This window comes from Schistocerca serialis, chromosome 4, assembly GCF_023864345.2.
Source record: "Schistocerca serialis cubense isolate TAMUIC-IGC-003099 chromosome 4, iqSchSeri2.2, whole genome shotgun sequence".
In the NCBI taxonomy this organism is placed as follows: Eukaryota; Metazoa; Arthropoda; class Insecta; order Orthoptera; family Acrididae; genus Schistocerca; species Schistocerca serialis.
This window is the reverse complement of record NC_064641.1, coordinates 633,561,579-633,575,506: the sequence shown is the minus strand read 5'-3', so window position 1 is coordinate 633,575,506 and position 13,928 is coordinate 633,561,579.

Below are 13,928 nucleotides of genomic sequence, written 5' to 3'. Positions count from 1 at the left end.
ATTGTGATCTAGGTTTTGTTTGCAAATTAACATTGCCAATACTGAATTAACAATGTAGCTGTGTATATTAAGTTTTATACAAAGGGAAAAAATGGCAGTAACGTGTTCAGCATCATAATACAGAAATTTATCATGATCTTAACTGGCCTTTTTGGTAGAGGACTATCAAAAATGAAAACAAGTAATTTTTGCCATATATGTGTATTGAAATAACTTTTCACCTTTTAATCACAGTTTCCAAATATTTTGTTAGCTTTTTCAATTTCCACTGTGGTTCCTTGTCCTGTATGCAGAGAAATCCCTACTCAGTATTTTTAACTAACAATATAGTTCCATTTATGATTTGTGTACACACTGAACACATTATCATCTGCTTGCTAAGGTCTTGGAAATCTTAGTTGTGTTAACGGGAGTTGGCAAAGCCAACAAATGTGAAATAAAGGCTATGGTGACAGTGATCTGTAGCATAGCACAGTCTCTATGTTTGTGCTCTACATTTAATGCACATTTCGGTATAAAATCTAGGACAGGTGAGTTTGAGGTACTAGGTTCAGTTGCCGATGTTATTTTTTGCAACACTTTAGCTTGACAAATAGCACTATGAAAGACATGTTTATGAGAGATCTTTAATGCAGTGTAACAGTTAAAATGAATATTTTGTAGGAGTTTGCAAATATAAAGACCATAAACATTCCCACCTACAGAATAGGATGGGGGAGAACATGGTTGGCCAGGGGCATCAGGGAGGCAGAGTGTGTCCCACATTAGACTGACCAGTGCCTGTGAAGTACAGGCAAATTGGTGGCCCCCCTAAAGATAGGGGGAAATAGTGCACTGCCAAAATCCTTAAAGACCCATTGTTTTGTGTACTCAGGGGATTTCTCAGTCAGACTGTTGGGATGCCAGCTCTGTCTTACTTGTCACCAGCCTCTGGTAACTTCCGATAAGGCCATTTCTCTCACTTTATGATGCTGATATTGATATCTTCTTCTGTTAGCTCTCATCCAATGAATTGAGATTTTGCCTTCTGTTGTGCAACCGGTTGCACCCTTTGCTTTTTCTATGTTAGGAATTAGCCTTTGTGTGGTAGTCTGATTGCAAATAAATAGTGTTATTTAGACCCCCAAGTTCCTCAAGTTCCCTGCTACACGTAGCCAACTGAGAGTCCTAAAACTCACGCCTCTCGTAGGTGCTGTGTGACAGTATTTTTTGCTAATACAAGCAATCAACCTGCTATCACTGGAAGTTGTTTTTCTGCAATCACTCGTAAACAGTGAGGAAGCGCTGACTAACCTATAATCTCTTCATCCCTCTACCCTGTTAGGACATAACATAAGCAGCATTTTCTGATGCCAGGTGTGGGGTTTCCTTCATGATTTTTGAAATGGATAGGTGCTCCATATTCAGCCTGATGTCATGACTGGACTGACAGCATTGAGGCTCTTAAGAGAAACAGCTCTTGCTCTCCACTGATAGCAGGTGGAACGATAGAGCAGAAAAAAGAACCATATGTGTGGAGATCAACATGACGAGGGAACACACGGCCAGGACAGCGTGTGGAATGATAGAGCAGAAAAAAGAACCAGATGTGTGGAGGTCAACACGACGAGAGAACACGCGGCCAGGGCAGCCTGTTTTCATAACTACACATCACCACAGAAACAGCTGAGTGACTGAGATGGAGTGACAGGTGCTGTCCTTAGAGGACTGCCAGGAAAAGACATGCTATAGCATTGTGGTCCAGACTAAGCCAGTGAAGTAAATTCACTTGAACATCAGTTTCATGAGGCTGTCCATGGTGCAGTGGCAGCATCAGAACTGGTGGATCTTTGTCCTTGGTAGGAAAATTAAGCAAAGCATTCAGGGGCTCTATGATGAGTGCATACAGACAGTTGTGTGTGCAAGGGGTGAAAACATTCCCCTAACTGAGGCCGTTGGGGCAACTTTCACGGAAGAATCTGCAATTACGTCTATGAAAGAAAAAGGATTTGTTAGGTAGTTCCTGTGGTGTCACCGCCAGACACCACACTTGCTAGGTGGTAGCCTTTAAATCGGCCGTGGTCCGTAGTATACGTCGGACCGGCGTGTCGCCACTATCAGTGATTGCAGACCGAGCGCCGCCACACGGCAGGTCTGGAGAGACTTCCTAGCACTCGCCCCAGTTGTACAACCGACTTTGCTAGCAATGGTTGACTGACAAAATACGTTCTCATTTGCCGAGATGATAGTTAGCATAGCCTTCAGCTACGTCATTTGCTACGACCTAGCAAGGCGCCATTACCAGTTACTATTGATGCTGTAAAACATGTACTGTCGAGCGATGTTCACCATTTATGAATTAAAGTTAAGTATTCCACAGCTACGTCCTTTTTTGCTAGTCTAATTTCCTTGACGTGTTCCAGACCTCACGCCAGCCTGCGTGAGCTAAAACGCGTGCCTTTCAGCTTCCTCTCAAAAACGGGTTGGCTCTCTTGTGAATCCCCAACAGTTCCCATGGAAGAGGTGTTGGCCAACTATTGCAGGATGAACTAGGATCAGAATACCAGGTCACCAATTTTTTTAAACCTAGTGCTGGTCTGGAGCAGGTGACAGAGGATTTAGGATCACTTTGCAAAGATTTCACTAAGGAAGACACCGTGGTTATAGTGGGTGGGGCAGGTAACAGTATTGACAGAGATCCTGGGTACAGTATAGTGTGTGACCTGGCGAAGATTGCATCAGCATCGAAGCATACTAGTGTTGAGTTTGTATCTGTTCTTGGGCGCCATGACCGACCTCATTTGAACTCTTCTGTCAAGAGAGTTAATTTGGAGCTGGAACGGCTGCTTATGTCAGGTGCAAGATCACACATTGGTGTGGTTCCTGTTGATTCTCTCAATAGGTGGGATTATACTAGGCATGGCCTTCACCTCAACAGGAAGGGGAAGGGTAAATTGGCTGGGGAAATAGCAGGAAAGTTAAAGGGGGGAGGCACTGTCATGAGTGGTAAAATACCAGTGGTTATAGGGTTCAGAAAAGAACCTTTTTTAGGGTAGGGAGGACAGAAAGAAAGAAAATTTTAATAGAGGTTAGAACTGAGACAAACCTTAAGTTTGAGAAAGAAATCAAAAAACATAATTCCAGCTTATTCCATCAGCATAAACAGCTATTGGTTAAGAATTTTCGACAGTCAACAGATATTATAACTCTACTAAATTTTAACTCAGTCAATGTGAAATGTCAGCTATCTTTATTGCATCAAAATATTCGAGGACTGAGAAATAAAATTAATGAATTAACTATCTGCATAGATGAATTAGTCTTCAAACCCAGCTGACATAATCTGTCTCTCTGAACATCATGTGACCACTGCTATAGAACTTTTAAGTGTTACAGGGTTTAGATTAGCATCTCACTTTTGTAGATCAGAAATGGAGAAAGGAGGAGTTGCCACATTCATTAGGAACTGTCATAAATTTAAGAACATAGACATTTATAAATTTTGCCTAGAACAGCATATGGAAGCATGTGCAACAGAATTAGAATTTCACAAAAAATCCTTCATAATATTAAGTGTATATCGAGCACCTGCATGTAACTTTAATCTGTTTGTAAACCACCTTGAAGCTGTACTGGCCCATTTAACAACCAAAAACAAAGAAATAGTGGTTGCTGGTGATTTCAATGTAGATTTCCTTAAAGACTCTCCCAATAAGAACTTATTTGATTTAGTAACACTATCATTCAACTTAGTTCCCACTGTAAAGTTCCCCACTAGGGTAGCCACTTGCTCACAAACAGCCATTGATAATATCTTTATAGAAAAGTCCAATGAACAAAATTATATTACAAAACCAATAGTCAATGGCCTCTCAGACCATGATATGCAGTTCCTTCTGTTAAATGTTAATACTGAACAGGATATAAAATTTGTTAAATCTGAGCTCAAGAGGGTAATCAATAAGCCAAAAATTGATTATTTTAGGACACTCATCAGAGACATTCACTGGACTGATGTTTACAGTGCTCATGGCATGAATGAAAAATATAACACTTTTGCTAATAAAGTGTTTACCTTATTCGAACACTGTTTCCCCCCAAAACTTACCAAGGTTAGAGCAAAGTCTGCAAAAAAAGCCATGGATTACTCGAGGAATAGGGGTATCTTGTAAAACAAAAAGAAAACTGTATCTGTCAATCCGAAATAGTTCCGATGTTGATGCTATTGCACATTACAAGAAATACTGCAAAATATTAAAGACTGTAATATGGATGTCAAAGCATATATATTACAAGGAAAAGATAGTCATATCAGATAACAAAATAAAGACAATATGGGATATAGTGGAGGAGGAGACCGGTAGAACCAGACATGAAGAGGAACAAATAGCATTAAGAGTAAATGATACATTGGTGAACTTTTTAATAAACATTTTATAACTGTCACCGAAAAGATGGGGTTGTCAGGTTCGGTAGATGCTGCTATGGAATACCTCAGACCAGAAATTTCAAGCAACTTCCATAGTATGAATGTTACCTTCACTACTCCAACAGAAATAATGTCCATCATAAAATCTTTAAAATCAAAAACATCTAGTGGGTATGATGAAATATCAACAAAGTTAATTAAAGAATGTGATTCTGAGCTAAGTAACATATTAAGCTATCTGTGTAACCAGTCATTTATCCGTGGAATATTTCCTGAATGGCTGAAACATGCTGAAGTTAAGCCACTGTTTAAGAAGGGAGATAAAGAAATAGCATCAAATTTCCGTCCAATTTCACTGTTGCCAGCATTCTCAAAAATTTTCGAAAAAGTAATGTACAGTTGGCTTTATAACCATCTTACCTCAAATAACATACTGTCAAAGTCACAGTTTGGATTTCTAAAAGGTTCTGATATTGAGAAGGCTATCTACACTTGCAGTGAAAATGTGCTTAATTCATTAGACAAAAAATTGCAGGCAACTGGTATATTTTGTGATCTGTCAAAGGCATTTGACTGTGTAAATCACAATACCCTTTTAAGTAAATTAGAGTAGTATAGTGTAACAGGAAACGCTGCAAAATGGTTCAAATCTTATACCTCTGGTAGGAAACAAAGGGTGTTATTAGGAAAGAGACATGTATCAAGCTATCAGGCATCATCCAACTGGGAACTAATTACATGTGGGGTCCCACAAGGTTCCATTTTGGGCCCCTTACTTCTTCTTGTGTATATCAATGACCTTTCATCAGTAACATTACCAGATGCCAAGTTCGTTTTGTTTGCCGATGATACAAACATTGCAATAAATAGCAAATCAAGCGTAGTCTTAGAAAGATCAGCTAGTAAAATAGTTGTGGACATTAATCGCTGGTTCCTAGCCAATTCTTTGTCACTAAACTTTGAAAAAACACACTACATGCAGTTCAGAACTCGTAAGGGGTGTCCCACGAGTATATGCCTAACATACGATGACAAGCAGATAGAAGAAGTGGACAGCGTTAAATTCTTGGAATTACAGCTTGATAATAAATTCAACTGGGAGGAGCACACCACAAAGCTGCTGAAGTATCTTAACAAATCTCTATTTGCAATGCGAACTGTGTCAGACACAGGGGATTTAAAAATGAAAAAGCTGGCATACTATGCTTACTTTCATTCCATAATGTCATATGGGATTATTTTTTGGGGTAATTCATCAAGCCAAGCTAAAGTTTTCTGGGCACAAAAACGTGCAGCAAGAGTTATATGTGGTGTGAACTCAAGAACACCCTGCAGAAGCCTGTTTGGGGAACTAGGGATACTAACTACTGTGTCCCAAAATATTTATTCCTTAATGAAATTTGTCATTAAAATATATATCACTTTTTCAAACCAACAGCTCAATTCATGGAATCAATACTAGAAATAAGAATAATCTCCACAAGGATTTAAAGTCACTTAGTCTTGTACAAAAAGGTGTGCATTATTCATGAACACACATTTTCAATAACTTGCCAGCAGCCATAAAAAGCTTAACAACCAGTGTGTGTGTGTGTGTGTGTGTGTGTGTGTGTGTGTGTGTGTGTGTGCACCCTCTCCCTCTCCCTTAAAACCCACATCCTTTCGTCTTTCCCTCTCCTTCCCTCTTTCCTGACGAAGCAACCGTTGGTTGCGAAAGCTAGAATTTTGTGTGTATGTTTGTGTGTGTTCGTGTGTCTATCGACGTGCCAGCGCTTTCGTTTAGTAAGTCACATCATCTTTGTTTTTAGATATATTTTTCCCACATGGAATGTTTCCTTCTGTAACATTCCACGCGGGAATATATATATATATATATAATAACAAAGATGATGTGACTTACCAAACGAAAGCGCTGGCAGGCCGATAGACACACAAACATACACACAAAATTCAAGCTTTCGCAACACACTGTTGCCTCATCAGGAAAGGTGTGTGTGTGTGTGTGTGTGTGTGTGTGTAGAACGTATCTCTGCCTACGTAGATCAACACCTTCAACCCATTACGTGCAGTCTCCCATCCTTCATCAAAGACAACAACCACTTTCTCGAACGCCTGGAATCCTTACCCAATCCGTTACCCCCAGAAACCATCCTTGTAACCATTGATGCCACTTCCTTATACACAAATATCCCCCACGTCCAGGGCCTTGCTGCGATGGAGCACTTCCTTTCACGCCGATCACCTGCCACCCTACCTAAAACCTCTTTCCTCATTACCTTAGCCAGCTTCATCCTGACCCACAACTTCTTCACTTTTGAAGGCCAGACATACCAACAATTAAAGGGAACAGCCATGGGTACCAGGATGGCCCCTTCGTACGCCAACCTATTCATGGGTCACTTAGAGGAAGCCTTCTTGGTTACCCAGGTCTGCCAACCCAAAGTTTGGTACAGATTTATTGATGACATCTTCATGATCTGGACTCACAGTGAAGAAGAACTCCAGAATTTCCTCTCCAACCTCAACTCCTTTGCTTCCATCAGATTCACCTGGTCCTACTCCAAATCCCATGCCACTTTCCTTGACGTTGACCTCCACCTGTCCAATGGCCAACTTCACACGTCCGTCCACATCAAACCCACCAACAAGCAACAGTACCTCCATTATGACAGCTGCCACCCATTCCACATCAAACGGTCCCTTCCCTACAGCCTAGGTCTTCGTGGCAAACTAATCTGCTCCAGTCCGGAATCCCTGAACCATTACACCAACAACCTGACAACAGCTTTCGCATCCCGCAACTACCCTCCCGACCTGGTACAGAAGCAAATAACCAGAGCCACTTCCTCATCCCCTCAAACCCAGAATCCCCCACAGAAGAACCACAAAAGTGCCCCACTTGTGACAGGATACTTTCCGGGACTGGACCAGACTCTGAATGTGGCTCTCCAGCAGGGATACGACTTCCTCAAATCCTGCCCTGAAATGAGATCCATCCTTCATGAAATCCTCCCCACTCCGCCAAGAGTGTCTTTCCGCCTTCCACCTAACCTTCGTAACCTGTTAGTTCATCCCTATGAAATCCCCAAACCACCTTCCCTACCCTCTGGCTCCTATCCTTGTAACCGCCCCCGGTGTAAAACCTGTCCCATGCACCCTCCCACCACCACCTACTCCAGTTCTGTAACCCGGAAGGTGTACACGATCAAAGGCAGAGCCACGTGTGAAAGCACCCACGTGATTTACCAACTGACCTGCCTACACTGTGAAGCTTTCTATGTGGGAATGACCAGCAACAAACTGTCCATTCGCATGAATGGACACAGGCAGACAGTGTTTGTTGGTAATGAGGATCACCCTGTGGCTAAACATGCCTTGGTGCCCAGCCAGCACATCTTGGCACAGTGTTACACCGTCCGGGTTATCTGGATACTTCCCAACAACACCAACCTATCCGAACTCCGGAGATGGGAACTTGCCCTTCAGTATATCCTCTCTTCTCGTTATCCGCCAGGCCTCAATCTCCGCTAATTTCAAGTTGCCGCCACTCATACCCCACCTGTCTTTCAACAACTTCTTTGCCTCTACACTGCCGCCTCGACTGACATCTCTGCCCAAACTCTTTGTCTTTAAATATGTCTGCTTGTGTCTGTATGTGTGGATGGATATGTGTGTGTGTGAGAGTGTATACCTGTCCTTTTTTCCCCCTAAGGTTAAGTCTTTCCGCTCCCGGGATTGGAATGACTCCTTACCCTCTCCCTTAAAACCCACATCCTTTCGTCTTTCCCTCTCCTTCCCTCTTTCCTGATGAGGCAACCGTTGGTTGCGAAAGTTAGAATTTTGTGTGTATGTTTGTGTTTGTTTGTGTGTCTATCGACCTGCCAGCGCTTTCGTTCGGTAAGTCACCTCATGTTTGTTTTATATATATATATAAGTGCTGGCAGGTCGACAGACACACAAACAAACACAAACATACACACAAAATTCAAGCTTTCGCAACAAACTGTTGCCTCATCAGGAAAGAGGGAAGGAGAGGGGAAGACGAAAGGAAGTGGTTTTAAAGGAGAGGGTAAGGAGTCATTCCAATCCCGGGAGCGGAAAGACTTACCTTAGGGGGAAAAAAGGACAGGTATACACTCGCACACACGCGCATATCCATCCACACATACAGACACATGTGTGGATGGATATGTGCGTGTGTGCGAGTGTATACCTGTCCTTTTTTCCCCCTAAGGTAAGTCTTTCCGCTCCCGGGATTGGAATGACTCCTTACCCTCTCCTTTAAAACCACTTCCTTTCGTCTTCCCCTCTCCTTCCCTCTTTCCTGATGAGGCAACAGTTTGTTGCGAAAGCTTGAATTTTGTGTGTATGTTTGTGTGTCTGTCGACCTGCCAGCACTTTCATTTGGTAAGTCACATCATCTTTGTTTTTAGATATATATTTCCTACGTGGAATGTTTCCCTCTATTATAACTATATATATATATATATATATATATATATATATATATATTTTGTGTGAGTGTTTGTGTGTTTTTTATTGTGCCTATCTACCAGCGCTTTCCCGTTTGGTAAGTCATGAAATCTTTGTTTTTAATATATTTTTCCCATGTGGAATGTTTCTTTCTATTTTATTTATATATATACAGTATATATATAAACTTCTGCGCAATTTCAGTGCAGTAATGTGTTCATTGTAAATAAGTATTATAGTAGTTGTATTACATGTTTATTACCTTATAAATAAATAAAAAACTTTTTTATTTTAAATTCAGTGCATTAGTATTTGTAAAATGACTTTCATATAGTGTTCATTAAAAAATGACGATCATTCCACTTGGGACCTGTGGAATGGTACATTAGCTTATTTGTTTTAGTTGTAAATATTTGTCATGTATTGTTGTTTTTCTGACATGTTCCACATCCTGGAGGACCTCCTCACTAAGGATCAATTGGAATGAAAGTAAATCTAATCTAATCATAAATCATCAGGACAAAATGGGGAAACTTCCCTTAAGTGTTTTTCATATGGATGTGCAGGGGCCACATCTAAGGATTAAAGAAGTGATATTAAGTGTAAAACATGGCAAACCCAGGGCATTTAACACAAGACTGCCAACATGAGAAAAGAATTCGTAAAGTAGAATCAGCTTACATGTCGGAGGCCCAAAGCCAGTTGTGTGAAAGTTGCATTTTGTTGGGACATAGAGGGCCTTGTAAGAAAGTGAAACCAGTTGCGTGTTTTGCTTGTTGTAGACCAGGGCACGTGGCTAGAGACTGCACTGAGAATGCGAAGTATTCTGTGAAACATAAAAAGCAGGGAAACAAAAGAAAAGCATAAGGTTACAGTTGCTTTATGCTGAATTGAGAAGGCTATTTAAAGTCGATTGTGAAAGTAGAAATGAGTTAGGACTGAATTACCTGCAGAGTGCAGAAAGTCCATTAAAACTGCTAACAGCTAGTGGAGCACTGATTAATGTGCTCAGTATGAAACATCTGTAAAACCAGGTCAAGTGTAAACCTGAAGAAAGTATAAACATTAAATGTATTACAAGTCTGGTGACACACATTTGATGGCACTTTTAGATTGGGAAATAAGGGTGCAACATAAGTTTCATCTAGTAGGAGGAGGATTGGATATTCTACATCCTGGTTTTATTGGTAGAGACTTGTTTACAAAGCATGATGTAGTAAAGGGAATTCTGTGGGCCAGGAGAAGATCCATTAAATGTGCGCAGAGATAGAAGTGCAAGTACACAGGAGCAGGAGCTTAGGAAGTCACAAAAATATGTTTAAACTGCAAAACATGTAGACAGTAGAGTCTGCAATTCCCTGAATTGCTTAGAGGAGCCAGTAAACAAAAATACACTGGAGAAATGGAAAGTAAACATGTTACAGACAGGTAGACATGTCATTGATAGGAGACGTATGCTACAGAACCTAAGGCACGATGGGTGGCTAAAGTAATGTTGGCTTCTCATGAGGAAAGGAGTTTGAAAGTGAAGGTTGCAGATAGTAGTCAAAGAGAAGGCATTGTTAAAAAGCAAGAGTTGCGGGTAGGCATGTACCTACCAGAGGCGCTGATTAGAATAAAAAAAAAGCCCTTTTTTAAATACAGAAGAGAGGCAGTTTACATTGGGATGCCGCATATTAAGCTGGAAGAAGTTCAGCAATTTAGCACAAGGTAGAAAAGGTCTTAAATGAGAAACGAACTAGAAACAGTTTGTAAGATGAAAACCTATGGTTAGATCATTTAAATACCATAGAGGAGCAGTCCATAAGAGAGGTGTGTTCAGTTTATGATGATATATTTCATCTGCAGGAGATAAGCTGATATTTACAGATACAATTCGGCATCAAATAAAATTGCTGTCTGAAACAGTGGGTCGAGTAATTTGCTCTCGTCTTTACAGAATACCAGAATCGCAAAAATAAGCATTACAACAGGAGATAAATCAGACATTGGAGGACGATGCAGTAGTACCTTTTAACAAGGGTCTTGGTTTTTCGCCGGCCGAAGTGGCCGTGTGGTTAAAGGCGCTGCAGTCTGGAACCGCAAGACCGCTATGGTCGCAGGTTCGAATCCTGCCTCGGGCATGGATGTTTGTGATGTCCTTAGGTTAGTTAGGTTTAACTAGTTCTAAGTTCTAGGGGACTAATGACCTTAGCAGTTGAGTCCCATAGTGCTCAGAGCCATTTGAACCATTTTTCTTGGTTTTTCCTTTAACCATGGTTCCCTAAAAGATGGAAGCACCTGGCAAAAAGAGATTTTGGGTGGTGGCTGATCACGGAAAACTAAGTGACTGTACCGCAAACACAATCTCCCACGTAACGATGAAATTTGGGATGGATTTGACAAGAGAACATATTTTTCAACGCTTGATTTGGCTAAAGGGATACTGTTATGATTGAATGAATGTACCAAAATGTTATACTACGTTCGTCATAAGAATAAACTTCATGTAAACACTGCACTATGTATACTTCAGCGTATGCTGGAACAACATTGGAATTCGTTTCATGTAGAGCAAAAGCCAAGCTGTCTCGAGTAAGTACGATAGTGAGGATAAGTTTTATGATGTGCGTTTCGTGTACATCGATTCAGCGATAATACGGAACAATAGCTTTACCGGCGCATGTAACTTGGAAAGCACTGGCCAACCTCCTGGTCCAACTAATCTACAGTGATGTGAACAGTTGTAATAAAGACGCAAAAAGGGATGAGCTGAAATAAATGTAGCCTTGACTGTCATTTAAATTTTGAACAGAAGGAAATAATGGTAAAACTCAGGCGATACGCTTCTTAGGAGATCTGTTGGAAAACATAACATGCTTTCGATCTTACAATTAGCTAACATAGTAGTGTAATTAAAAGCGAGATTGATGAAAATTTCTGACTTTAATATGGGTAACTTTTCGGCATGAGCTATGTGCAGCGTAAAAATCATGGAGGTAGAATAAGGGGAGATGGCCCTACAGACTTACGCTGTACGTCGTTTTGAAGCCATTGGGAGGGGGCTGCGGCCATCTTGGATCCCCCAAAACATTAGCTGACGAGTGTTTACCATTTCTTCTTGTTCATTATTTCTGTCGTGTGCAAAATGGTTCAAATGGCTCTGAGCACTATGGGACTTAACTTCTGAGGCCATCAGTACCTCCATGCACACATCCATGACCGAGGCAGGATTCGAACCGTAGCGGTCGCGCGGTTCCAGACTGTAACGCCTAGAATTTTCTAGTTTCTGGATCTATGGCTTCTTAACCAATCATCGCGTTTGTGTTTGTTTACATCAGGTTTATTCTTATGATGAAGGGGATATAGTCCAGAATTCGGAGCCTGGTCGTAACTCTCGATCTTGGCGTAGGTAACAGTGAAGTGAGACGAACTGGCAGCAGCAGTAGCCCGCTTACTTGTTTGAATAAGGCTGCATGTAGCACTTACTACTGGTTCAGTGTGTGGTAGCCAGAGGCATGCCTGACTTCCAGGTCGCAATGGTTCGCCCTGTATTGGATGTATTTAAGTCTGCCTGTGTGGACAACAGGCAAGTCTTCGCCACATACTGTGGCTAGTGCTTTTGTTGTTAATCTCTCTGCTGGACTCGCCGGGGTAGCTGTAGCAGGATCTTAAAAGAATACCAATTGTATTTCGTTACGCATAATTCGCGTATCAGAAACTGATGAATTCAATTCTAATGGGTTTATGCGGCAAAAAGTGTTTATATGGAGATATGTGGCAATTTTGGTCCATTTCTGGAAAAGCATAATGACAGACTGTGTGAGGTTTTTGAGAGGTTGAGTCAACACAATTTGAAGTTGTAGGTGGATAAAGGTAACTTTTAAGGAAATATCACACATATCTGAGACATATCTTCACCAAAGATGTGTTAAACCCAGATCCAAACAATCTAAAAGCAGTGGTGGAATATCTCCAGCTCATTACAATAAAAGCATTATAAAGTTTTCTCGGATTAACTGGATATTATAGACGCTTCCTTACTAGTTAAGTAAACTGGAAAAACCACCACATTAGTTGTTGAAGAAAGTGTTAAGTATAAATGGGATGCCAAGCAAGAGAAGGCATTTGAAGTGATAAAAGAAGCTACCAGCGCCGGCTTTAGGGTGGGGCGACTCGGGCGGTCGCCCAGGGCGCCAGGGCCCAAGGGGCGCCACGTACTAAACGCATGTAAAAAAAAAAAATTACAATTTACAATCACCCATTTTGTGAAACTAAAATATTATTCAGTCTCATTCAACATACGTCGCTAATCTCACGAATGCGCGATGAATTCGGGGTAGCAGAAGAGAAATCATGCTGAATGCAATCTTCGTATTGTCTGCAACCATCCATGTTTGACGCGGGCTAGCACGGGCTCTACCAAAGCGCCTCTCTTATTTGTTTCAAGAACTGCAACAAGGAAGAGCCCATGCAGCCGCACCATCTCTCGTTTACAACAGAAACTACCGGTCGCTCCAAATAAAAGAAAATACAGACTGTGAAACGGAGGCAGCGGTCATGTTTTCGTGGCTGAATAATTGTGAGTGAAACGAGTGTCGTGACTGTGTCTACATTTTAATTTTCTGGTAGGTGCGAAAAACATTTTTATCTTTCAGTTCAGGTTTTTTTCTAGTTATGTCTACTGATAGGTGAATTTCTTTATTTGTTATAGATCGAATATTGTGGTCGCGAAATAGAGCAGTGTCCAAGCAATAATTTGTCAAATTATTAAATCATGCCAGAAGAGAAGGAAATGATTTAAAAAAAGCTTTCTGGTTCAGAAAATCGGAAAAGAAAAGCTGAAAAAGAAAAAGTTATTGAAGAAACTAAAAAGCACATGAATATTTATAAGTACCTTAAAGGAAATTCTAAGGCAAATTCTTCAGATATTGAATCAAAAGTCCATGTATCAGCAAATATTTCTTCAGACTGTGAACAATTATACACAAAAAATATACAATCACCTATTGAAGGTGATCAAATTGACCAGCGCAGTACATCTTTGCATGAATCCTCTGATATTTCT